Below are 12,767 nucleotides of genomic sequence, written 5' to 3' on the forward strand. Positions count from 1 at the left end.
TTTTTGTGCTTTATGTATTTTGTCATTTTCCTGGAACTTTATAAATAGAGTTCCATGAACCTACCCTTTGGATACCATTCATTCACAATGCATGAGCACATGCATTCCCATCCAAACAAACAAAAACATGTATCTTTGTGGACATCCTGTGCTGATTGATTGTTTTCAGATAATACAGAGATTTGAGATTTATATCTTTTCCTCAGAAAGGAAGATATGCATTTTCTATAATCAAGTTGTAAAGTTGGCAGTTGATTCTGCAAAAAAACCATGCTCCTCATGAATATGTCTTTCTGTTTATTTCTCCAGAATTTCCCACTATAGAATTTTATTAAATGAACCTGATTTTAATATTCCAGTAAAGGAAGAAACCTGTATCATTTGATTCTACATCATGTAAAAAATTATTCATCTTTCCCTCTTCTTCTCCATCTTCTACCTACAATGAAATTCAAAATGTTGTAACTTTTTCTTTTGGGGAATTTCTCTAATGCCTTGTTTCTTTAGAGTGATCTGTACTTCATCAGAAATTATAGTGCAAGTTGCTCCTGACTAGAATATTTACTTCACTTACATCTTTCACATGGGTGATTTTGGGTGACTAAATTACTCAAGAAGAAAGGCTTAATCCCTCCTTATATGTTGTGATTCTGTTTGGAATTGGGTCGAACAAATGCTAAATCTGCAGGAAATATATGCTCAATAACCATAACCTATTTATAAGGTCCTAAAGACCCGTTTCTATGAGTAGGGAACCCATGTTTTGGTTGTGTTACTGATTTGTGGAATGTATTTTCTCAGCTACTATTTTAATTTTAATTTTTATATTTAATTTTTAATTAAATATTTTAATTTTTATATTGATGGAATTATTTTAATTTTAATTTTGTTCACTGCCCTGAAATGATCGATTGATTAATTGATTGATTAATTGAATAAATCTGATCCAATGCTGTGATAGGCTGGCAAATGCTTTGAAAGCTTGGAAATAAGTGGGGTGGTCAAATAATCACTAAATTCTCAAAAATACTCATTTGGCTCCAAATTAATGCTAAAAGCCTTTGGATAGGACAATTGTGGAGCACTACTGGAGTTTTGTTGTATGGGATATTTTTGTTTGAACATTCTAATTTTTCTTTATTATTATTATGTTTACAGTTTAAGCTTCCCAAAGTTTTTCTAAAGTTGAGCAGTCTCAAATAAAATCAATCAATAAGCTCCATTTTCTATTTATATGAAGCTTCTATTTATATAGCCTATTCTTGACACTACACTCTTGTATTATTCATAAATTCTTGATGGTCTCTCTGGTTCCTGTGAGTGATGCTAAACATGACATTTTGGGAAGGATAAAGATTGCAGTTAGTGGGACAATAATAATAGATCATCAGGGTTCAGATTTTCTGGATTTTAATGGATTGAAAAAGGGATATATGTTTTAGTTGTATTTTATTATAGTAAGGTAAAGGTAAAGGTTTCACTCTCACATATGTGCTAGTTTCCGGCTCTAGGGGGCAATTGTTCATCTCCATTACAAAGCCGAAGACCCACCACTGTCCAAAGACATCTCCGTGGTCATGTGGCCAACATGACTAAAAACAAAAGGCACACACAATTCTGTTACCTTCCCACCAAAGTGGTCCCTATTTTTCTACTTGCATTTTTACATGCTTTCAAACTGCTAGGTTGGCAAAAGCTGGGACAAGTAAAGGGAGCTCACTCCATTATGCGGCTCTTGGGATTCAAACTGCCAACTTTTCTGATCGACAAACTCAGCATCTTAGCCACTGAACCACCATGTCCCTTTTATTATAGTAAAACTATGGCCAATTTTAGGGATTTCAGAGTTGCCTTTCTCTAAGGAATTCAGGTTGTCCAGGGAAATTCACCCTACAGTACTTATTCTGTCCTATGCAACTGAATTGCTAACCTCCTATTGGATTGCTATATTTGGGCTGTGCAAATATGAACCTCAGACAGATGATCATTTGTATGGTCTCTCAGTGCTGTCTTACAGTGATTGTTTACGTAAGATACTCCTATAATTTAATCTTAAAAGCTCTTTTTTAAAGGATTTTTCCTTAGAACAGTAGCAGAAAATATTGAATGAGGAATAAAGATTCAAATCTAATGGCCAGTGCCTCCTTACATAAATTTCATTCTTTACAATGATGGGTGCAATTAGAATGCACAGTTAAAGTTATTCCGTGCTCCAGACGTTGAATTAGATCACATTCTCTTTTTCACCTTAAGCCTTTGTATAGCATGCACAGCCTTTGTTCTCATTAAATTTTATTGTCCCAGTCAAAAATTACAAACATACGTTTAAGGCTCATGAGGAATTTCCTGTTTTTATTTTGACACAATGCTTATAAAGGAGGGAGTCCCTTGGCAAGTGGCAAACAACAACAACAAAGCCAGTTTAGAGGAATGGGAAATTTTTTAGCATGGGGTGGGGGGAACGAGTCTGAGGTAAACATATGGTTTAAATGCTCTTGCCTATTTCAGCTCAAGCTGGGAGAGTGGAAGGCTGTTGGTTCAGAGATCCAGTTCACTGCTCTCTCCTACTGTGCCTGCCTACTAATTGCATCCCATGTTTGTCAATCAAATATTTGCAATTAACAAAAATATTCCCTTAAGAGACATATAACAGAGGTTGGTGAAGCAGCCATTGCATTACTATTAGAGTCAGCACCAAGAAAGAGGGAGGGGGAAAGAGAGAAAATCCTTCAGTGATATAAAACTGAAAAAATATTCTGTTGCAAGTGACACTTCCTGAAATTTTCAGTCAAAATATTAACAAGAAGAAAAAGTGAGCAGTAGGGTGTCAAAGGGATCTTTTTTAAGGAATAGAAACTTTGAGGTCAGTCTTTCTCATTTATTTTCTACCTCAAAAGCTTCAGTTTCATAGAATGTCTCCTGGTTGTTTTTCATTCAGCATATCCATTGCTCAAGGATAAGAGTTGATTGAGCTTTTTATTTAACTCTAATTTAATTAATGTCAGAAAGCCCTATGTTAACTTTAACAAGCAACCATGTGTTTGGTTCCAAGTTAGACCAGGAGGAACCAGGCCAGAATCATTAGGCCAAAACAAAGTTGAAGGAAATTGGTGTTTCCTAAAGAGCTGAGTTGGGGAAGCTATTAATTTGTGGGGAATTGGGGTTTCTCATTCCAATCCAGAAATTACAAGTAATTTTCAATCTCAGTGTTGCATCTAAAATAGGTTAGAGAGGAGAATGCTAGTGTTGTGGGAGTTTAAGTCACAGATTGTCCAGTGATAAGAAACTACAATGTAATTTGAAGACAAAAATCATTTTCATCTTTGCTAATGTAAAAGGCTAAATTAAATTGCAAGCTTTGCTGGAGGTTAAATTAGAGGCTTTGCATTATGCAGAATGCTTGTTCAAAAATATATACAGTATAATGGACTCATATAAAGATGCACCATATAAAACTGGATTTTTTATCATTTATCCCAGTACTGCCAATACTGACTAGCAATACATGATGCTCAGAATTAAATAGGATTCTTCTGTTTCACCCTGACTTGTGGGAAGTAAAACCAAAATAATACCCTGAGATGCAGCCATTTTAATTTGCTACAGTGAAAAAAATGAAATATATTGTGGCAACCTATAGACTAATGTATTTATTATGGTGTGAAAATGTGCAGATCACAGTAATCTTCAACTCATGTAAATCAAGTCTCTCTTTCTATTTCCCTCTTTAAAACAACCGTACATTGTTTTCTCCCTGCCATATGACACAATAACAAGACTTGCTTCTTAATTTTTGCCATTTCCCATTCTAGTCCCCAGATGTTGCTGGAACAATTATTTATTGGGACATTTTTTTCTAGAGGTTTTCTAGAGTCTGTGGCCACAATATCTTGATCATCAAGACAAATCTTTCTGCTTCTTTCAATAGAAGGCTAATCTTTAAAAAATGCTACAATAAGCATTAGTATCAAAACAATGTTTTGAAAAAAAATGTAAATATTTGTTCATCCACAATGAGTTACTTTCTTTCATTTTCCAGTGTCCTCAAAAATAGCAGATCTGTTTACTCTTGTGACACCAACAGGGATGGATTGGGCTTTGTGCAGGAGTGATGCAGGGAACATAGTTTGCATTAGAACAACAAATTAAATTAGTGAAATAGACATAAAGGAGAACTGAATACATACATTGTTTAGGAGTACATATAAATACATTTTATAATTTTAAAGAAAGATACAAAATGTTAATCATTAATAATCAATATTTATACTTTTAAAAAGTCTGTATAGATGGAAACAACCTATTATGAATGTTGATCTTAAGAAACATGGAGCCAAAATTGAATAAAATAATATTTAATCCTTTAATTAAGGTATTCTCCAGTATCACCTGAAAAATTAACATGACATCCGAAAAGTCTTTAAAAATCCTTTAATTAAAGAATTGCTGATTTTAATAGATGATGACATGGGATAGTCAAATCTGATTGTGTCTTTATCATTAATATATTGTTGTATTCACTATAGGATCTCTGACAGCCTGGGATTTCCTATTCAATTAATCCATTAAGATACCAGCCTAGTTGAAAATTACAGACCAATCTCTTTATGCTGCGTCACCTGTAAAGTCATGGAATCAATTATTAACCAATCCATTATCCTGCACTTAGAAACAAACAACCTACTCTCTAATAAACAATTTGGTTTCAGAAAAAAAACTATCCTTCAATCTGCAATTTTTACACCGCAAAAACATATGGACTACACAACTCAATCAGGGCAAAGCAATAGATGCAATCTACATAGACTTCTGTAAATCCTTTGATTCAGTAGTACACGACAAACTACTCCTAAAACTAAAATCTTGTGGTATCTCTGTACACCTGCATAACTGGATAGAAGCATTCCTGTCAAACAAACAACAAATGGTCAAAATTGGGAGCATCCTATCAAATTCTGTACCTGTCAACAGTGGTGTCCCCCAAGGCAGTGTTCTAGGACCAACTCTTTTCATACTCTACATAAATGACCTCTGTGATCATATTAAGAGCAACTGCGTTCTCTTCGCTGATGATGTAAAGCTATTCAACATCACAGTCAATACTGCTACCCTTCAAAAAGACCTCGACTATGTATCAGAATGGTCAAACAAATGGCAACTTCAAATCTCAACAAATAAATGCTCTGTCTTACATATTGGCAAAAATATCAAAAAATAAAATACAGGCTGAATAGTCAAGACCTTGATGATCCACTCTGTCAAGGATCTTGGAGTGCTCATCTCTAATGATCTAAGTGCTAGAGCCCACTGTAACTACATCACCAAAAAGGCATTAAGAGTTGTTAACCTAATCTTATGTAGCTTTTCCTCTGGTAATATTAAACTAATAACTAGAGCATACAAAACATTTGCTAGACCAATACTCGAATACAGCTCATCAGTCTGGAACCTACTTTATGTATCTGATATTAACACAGTTGAGAAAGTCCAGAAATATTTCACAAGAAGAGTTCTCCACTCCTCTACTCGTTGCAGAATACCTTATGCCACCAGACTTGAAATTCTAGACCTAGACAACCTAGAACTACGCCACCTTCAGTCCGATCTAAGTATAGTATATAAAATCATACATTGCAATGTCCTACCTGTCAATGAATACTTCAGCTTCAACCATAACAATACAAGAGCAAACAATAGATATAAACTCAAGGTTAATCGCACCAAACTTGACTGCAGGAAATACAACTTCAGCAACAGTGTGGTCAATGTCTGGAATACTCTACCTGACTCGGTAGTTTCTTCCCCAAACCCCAAAAACTTTAACCTTAGATTGTCTACTATTGACCTCACCCCTTTCCTAAGAGGGTAGGGGGTGTGCATAAGTGCACCAACGTGCCTACCATCCCTATCCTATCCTATCCCTATCCTATTGTTTCTTTTATTTTTCTTATATGTATCCATGTATTCGTAACTATGTTTTTACTTATATCTATGATCTTGTAAGCAATTGACAAACCAAATAAATAAATAAAAATAAATATACAACAATTTCCCTGATTTAAATAATGGTACAGAAGTAGACTGGCAACAAGAAGTCTCTAAATAGTTGAATATTCTCACAACAGTGGAGCTTGGGAGATTTTTCTCCATCTCTTCAAAAGCATCCTTTTTAACTCAGTTACCCTTCATTTTAATGTGAAGATCCAGCAAAACTGCTGCTGAGGGTTCAGCGGCAACATAGTTTTCCACAGCATGTCATTCCACAGCAAAAGAGTAACCTGCACCTTTGAGCCCTGTGAAATACTCAGTGCTTTTCACACTTGTCCATCCCTTCATCATTCAATCAAGTAAACTGAGGCCTATGGAGAAATAAGAAACTGTGTGTCTGAACAGAGGCCTTATTTTCACTGATCACTCTCAAAGTGGCTAGTCATAGAAGTCACTGGAAAGCAAAAGGAGGGATATTTTGCTACTGTTATTGTCCAGCTGTTTATACACACATATCTGTGACCAATGATGTACGTGACAATCGGTGCAGTCAAAGGGGATTAGCAAGCTATTTGATGTTGAAAGCAATGAAGAGAAAATTATTCTGAAGCAGCATCAGAGTAGCAAAGCAATAGCAAGACCTAAAATTGGAAAAACAAACTTCTTACACAGATGTACATATCTATAGATTCCATTCATCCTATGGCAAGCTTCTCTAATCAGATGCCGTGCACTATTTCATAAGCATTTACTTGAAAGTTCATCCACTGAGTCGTTCTGTACTCATTTCACTTCAATATTCATCAAATATTTCTGTCATCCATGTTTTACCCAAGTAGATTTGGAAACAACTAAAAGCATATAAACAATACAATGAAACGGTCAAGATTAAAAGATCAAATTAGCCTATAAACACAGTCAAATTAATTTCTTGCCGTTTTCAAAAATTTAAATATTTTCTCATCAAAGAAAGTAAAGAAATGTTGGTAATATCCAAAAATAGTGAAAGAGCTATTCTAAACATCCCTCTGTATTGGAACCATAGAGTAACATAGGAGGACTACTAAAACCTTTGAATCCTCCTCCTCTTCTTCCTCTTTCTCCATGAAAAGATGTACATATTAAAGCTTGCTAGACAGATGGCTACCTATGAAAAAGCTCCCACAATCTCACTGGGTAATGGATCCTATGTTTAGCAGCTCTTATTCTCAGATGACTTTTTTCTAATATTCACTGTTAGGTAAATGTGCCACCACTGAAAAGGCCCAAGATCTAACCATCCTCCTTCAGTATATTATTAACAAGGAAAACAAAGGAAAGTGTTTTCTAAAGCTCCAAGGGCATTAAGGGGAGTGCATGAAGAATTTCTGAAGACTTTCATTTCTATTGTGTCTCTCTCCTTCATTGTCTTCTATGTATCTATGCTGATATACATGAAGGCTGACTGCAAATTGCTTGTCTTGAGCCTTCTGGTTAACCCCCATTGGCAGGCTGCCATTTTAATTTACTACAATTCTCCAACATAGCATTGCTCTGGGACAAGATAGGAAATTAAGATAGTGATCCCCAGTGGGAATCTGGCAGATGCCATTTTAATTTCCCACAATATCCAGCAGCAATTCTACAATTAGGGACACTGCAGCAAATTAAAGTAGTGAGTAGCTGATCAGACTGTTGTTGTTGCCACCACTAGAAAAGCCTGCTGGAAGGATACTAACATCAGTGGAGGACCATCAGAGGACAATTTGCCAAGGATCCCTCAAACATTGAGCCAAAAACATATGTGTGTGTCTATGAGTATGAAACACTGTGTTATGCATTGCATTTGATTGAATCCCAAATCCAGGATTACAGAGGATTTCCTGGAAGAGATGTGCTAGATATCTAAAGCAAAAAGAAGTATTCACTCTCAAGTGGCCACAAGCAAACTTGTGTCCATCTACAGATTTAGCACATTGGATCCCTGCAGAAAGGCAAATAGTGTGTCTGTCTGCAGTCACTTAGCCCTCACTTCCTCCATATGGAAAATGTTAATGTGAGGAAATGGAGGGGGGAGTCAGGTAACAAGTTGACCTATTATCTAAAGTGAGGCTAAATCCTGCCCCTTGTGCATGGGAAATGCTGTATACTCACTTTGAAACAGGCATATTCCCCCTCCCCTATTGTCTTTTTGCCCTGGAGTAAAAGAATTAATGAGATAAACTTTTTATGAGAGTAAAATTGAAATGTTTGCTTGCAGATGGTGAGAGAAGAGATATTGCCTTACATTGGCAGAGGTCTCTGTCATTTCTTTTATCTTGAATAAAAGCCCTCTGTGAACTTGCTTGCTTGCTCTGACTTGGGCGTATTCCTTCCTCTTGCAGATTCTTCTGGGGCACTTGATACTTCCTGCAAGCAACTTTATAAAAAAAAAACAGTTAAAGAAAATACAGCCGCCTCACAGCCACTTTCTGACTTCTACCTCTTATCCTTACCCAATTAGAAATTCAGAGGAAATTCTCATTTCCTCTCATACAATTCACTCCCATTTAATTCACTCCTGCTCCCATCAACAGAAATTTTATAAGAAGGACAATTTTACCAGTTTTGGGTGTGCGTTGATCTTAAGACTGTCCCCCCTGCCACTCAAAATAAGCATTAAAATTTATGAACTGCCTTAGCCTGGCATCCATAAGATAATTGTTTCTACTACAGCAGACCAAATTGTTACAAAAATAGCATTAAATGGTGCATCAAAATTCATATCCAGATGCTGGATACTGCAAGACTTTGGAATCTCAAGTGATAGAATAACTTGGTCCCATGAACCAAACAGAATGTATTGGGTTCGTCTCAAGAAGATCTCATCCAGAGAAGAAGTTGGTTCTGGGACATGAATACAATCAGAAGTGCAGTGTTGAAGAGCACATTCTCCAAGACAGATTTTATCCTTTACTCTGCAAGATAGCTGAATCAAGACAGAGTGTGGTAGTTCTATTTTTCCTCCAGCTCCCTCTCTTCTCCCTCTGGTCTTTTATGAAATTAATTGTCTCAAATTAATTTAAGATACACTTTTTAGAAGCCTGGATCTTTGTTTGGGTTACAGTTTTTACTTATTGTTAATTTATCTTCAACAGCAATTTTTATGGCTGCTTGAACTTTTATGACTATAACCTATATAATCAAGGTTGAATGGATTTTGCTACTAGGATAAATGATAACTGTGTTGTGAAAAAAGTTATTGGTAGTGTTTCTTTTTTTCCTTTCTCCGCAGTGGCCTGACAGGCAAAGGACTTTATTCACCTGGGGTGAATTTTTAAAATGTGTTTCAAATGTTTTATTATGAAGCTTTGCATCACTGATGGAAATCTTCACAGGGGATGATGGTCACTGGCAGTGCAGATTGAGGATTGAGGGCCACAAGTCCTTCATTCCCAACTGTATGAATTTATACATAAGCTGGTGCTCTCAAGCTGTATTGAACTATTACATCCAACCAGAACAATTAATGTTTGGCTTGGTTGAATGATGGGAATTGCCCAAAATCCCTGGAGGACACGAGAAGGGTGAATATTTATTTTCAAGATCATACTTAGAAAGAAAATATATTTAGAAAATATGTTTTACAAATACACCCACATATATATACACATTTGCAAAACACTTTCACATAATTAAATGTATGTTTCCATGCATGAAAAACAGTAAACAGTGGCCAACTGGCTTGGCAAGCATGTGGGAGAAGGTCTTTTAAGATTTACCACATGGGTATGAAACTCCCTTCAGGTGTGGTATGTACGATTTGTTTCTCTACAGATCTTCATGAAGACACAAAACAGGTGTACAACATTTGTGAGACTGAAGATGACCTTTAGTAGTATATTGCCATAGGTACCTTGCTCTCATGAGGGATTGGACAAAAACTAAATTAGATTTAATTTGTATATTTAGGATTGCATTGAATTAATATAATCCAATGTTATAAATCCAGAACTCTTATTTCATCATTTTCATATTCTATCACATATGACATGAGGTCTCTGATTATGCAGCATTTCCACTAAAGATTGCTTTATTCCATTTTTTTCATTAAAAAAAGTTGTATTGCACCTATGAATTTTATTTGGTTAAATATATTTTAGAATCTATGTAAAAGATGCCTTGTAAATATTCCCCATTTATTAACCAATGAACATTAAACAACCTCTCCCTGACTTCCCCCACTCACCAGTTTCCAGAAAGAATTACATTTCATAAATTAAGAACTTTAATCAATGTCTGTGAAAAAGTCATAGTTTTAATTTAGGGTTTTTTTTTGTCACATGCTTACCAGTACTAAGTTAGATCGAAATTAACACATTAATTTATACTATGATGGAAATGGATAAAGAAAAGCCTCATGTAAGGGATCTTTAAACATAAAGATTAAAGAGGGAAAAATGACAAAATAGAAAAGTGTTATGATGTGGGGTTCCACAATCCAATGTATTGAGAGAGAGGGAGAGGGAGAGGGAGAGGGAGAGGGAGAGGGAGAGGAGGGAGGGAGAGAGAGAGAGAGAGAGAGAGAGTGTCTGAGGAGAAACACACACACACTTATTTAATATATTATATACAACATGCCCAACAGAATCTGAAGTGAATTATCACATAACACACACAAACTGAGTGAAATATATTTGGGATAGCCTTAAAGATACTTCATTTTCTTTGGACTTCTTACTATAATGTTCCATTTATATTTCAGTATATTGCACGCATTTGTAGACATCACACCTTTTCCTTCAACTTCTTTCATTTGTTCTTATATGTAGAATGTGAGTATGGGACACAGCTTTATGTTATGTGTGGAAACATAATTAAAAGGCTAGAGTGAATCCCTGCAAGGCATTTATGCAAATGATCAAACAAAAATGACTGCTAAACATTTTGCTAATCCACCAATGTTGCACAGTCAAAATGTTGTGCAGCTTATTACCAGGAATCTAGCACAGTTTTTTCAGGGAATCCTGACATCAAGGCAGAATCTGGGCTATTAAAAAAATCAACTTTCATGTAAAAACAAACCAAGCCAAGCCATTATTGATATACCAGGAGACAATACACTCGATGACAAAAAATGCAGAAGATCACAAAGTATCAAGTTGTTAAAATAGAACTGAAAGATTATTGCATAAAACAGCTTTTGTGGTCCTACAAGTGGCATACATGACACCGTATGGCATGCCAAAAATATTGGAAGGTGCTTAAGAAACCTGCACATAAACAAAATTACCATTTGTCAATTACTAAAGACCACACTGCCTCAATCTACATATATATTATGCTTGTATATTATAACATCCTAGGGTCTTGGGAAGAACTTGGTGGATATGAAAGCCAACTCCAGTTACAACTGGTAGCTGTGATTTTACTTTTTTGTGTACAAATAATAATAGCCTGACAAATGTGCCACCCAATAGAGAGAAAATAGTGAAAACTGAAGGAATTAAGATGCCCTATGGAAATAATATCAAGAGTCTGGATGAAGATGATCATTAGAGGTATGTAGGCATCCTTCAAGTTGACAACATTAAGCACACTGAAGTCAGGAAGAATGTTAGAATGCATCATGAGAATGAAGATCTTAAAGTCAGTGGAGGAAACACCTTTCACCAAGATTAACACCTCCATTTAGTAGAAAAAATATCATCAAGGCAATTAATATCTGAGCAGTCCCAGTCATTAGATATACAGCAGGAATGGTGAACTGGACCCAAGCAGAACAAAAGCAAATACTGCATAGAAAGACTAGAAAAATAACGACAATGAATCATGCCCTTCAACCACATAGTGATGCTGACAGACTGTACTTATCAAGGAAAATAGGTGACCATAGAATGTTGAGAGTACACCACACAATTAAAGAAGAAAAAAGGGCACTGGTAGAAAATCTGAAGGGTAGTGAAGAAGGTGCACCAAAGCTAGTATATCAGGAAAGCTTATTGAGTACTAGAAAGATTAAACTGGCTTACAAGAAAGACCAAATGAACAATAGAAAAGGGACATGACAAGGCAAAGTATTGTATGACCATTTCAACAAAACAAAACAAATAAAACCAAAACAAGACAAGCAAAAAAACAACAACACTAGCAGGTCAAGCAGATAACAAGGCCTGGTAATGGCTCACAACAGAAAAGTTAAAAAAGAGAGACAGAGGAGCTAATTGTGGCTATACAAGTCCAAGCCATAAGAACAAATGCATACAAACCCAAAACTGAGAAGACAGCAATAGACAGCAAATGCTATCTCTACCAAAAAGTTGAGGAAGCAGCAAACCACCTAGTTGGCTGCTGTTAAGAAGATCACACAAACTGACTGCAAATAACAGCATGAAAAATTAGCAAAATAGTGCATTGGAAGATTTGCAAGAAATACTGCTTGTCTGAAAAATACAAAAAGTAATAGAAAATGAAGCCAAAGCAGAGGTGGGAAACTATAGCCCTTTTATGACTTGTGGACTTCAACTCCCAGAATTCCTGAGCCAGTCGGAAATTCCAGGAGTTGAAATTGACAGGTCATAAAAGGGCCATAGTTCCCCACCCCTGAACTAAAGGTTCTGGGACTTTAGAATTCAAACGTATAAGTGCTTGCCACATAACACTTAACTATTGTTAACAAAAATGACAAAAAAGTCTGGATAGCAGTTATGGCAGTCCCTGGAGACAGCAGAAAAGAAGAGAAAGGACTGAAGACGATAACAAAATACAAAAACCTACATGTAGAAATAGAATGACAGTGGCAGAAAGAAAGCAAATATAGT

The 12,767-nt window shown here is 35.8% G+C and overlaps 1 long non-coding RNA gene across 2 annotated transcripts in view; it reads right to left on the minus strand.

The window, feature by feature from the left end:
* LOC148127556 (uncharacterized) overlaps window positions 1-12,767 on the minus strand; it is a 76,609-nt gene that overhangs the window by 44,152 nt on the left and 19,690 nt on the right. For both annotated transcript variants that reach the window (XR_015742987.1, XR_015742986.1), the window contains one exon: window positions 8,255-8,386. This is a non-coding gene — a long non-coding RNA (uncharacterized LOC148127556). The remainder of the gene's footprint in view (window positions 1-8,254; window positions 8,387-12,767) is intronic.

Source organism: Pseudonaja textilis, chromosome 1 (assembly GCF_049901715.1).
Source record: "Pseudonaja textilis isolate UNSWEBS1 chromosome 1, rPseTex1.2, whole genome shotgun sequence".
NCBI lineage: Eukaryota > Metazoa > Chordata > Lepidosauria > Squamata > Elapidae > Pseudonaja > Pseudonaja textilis.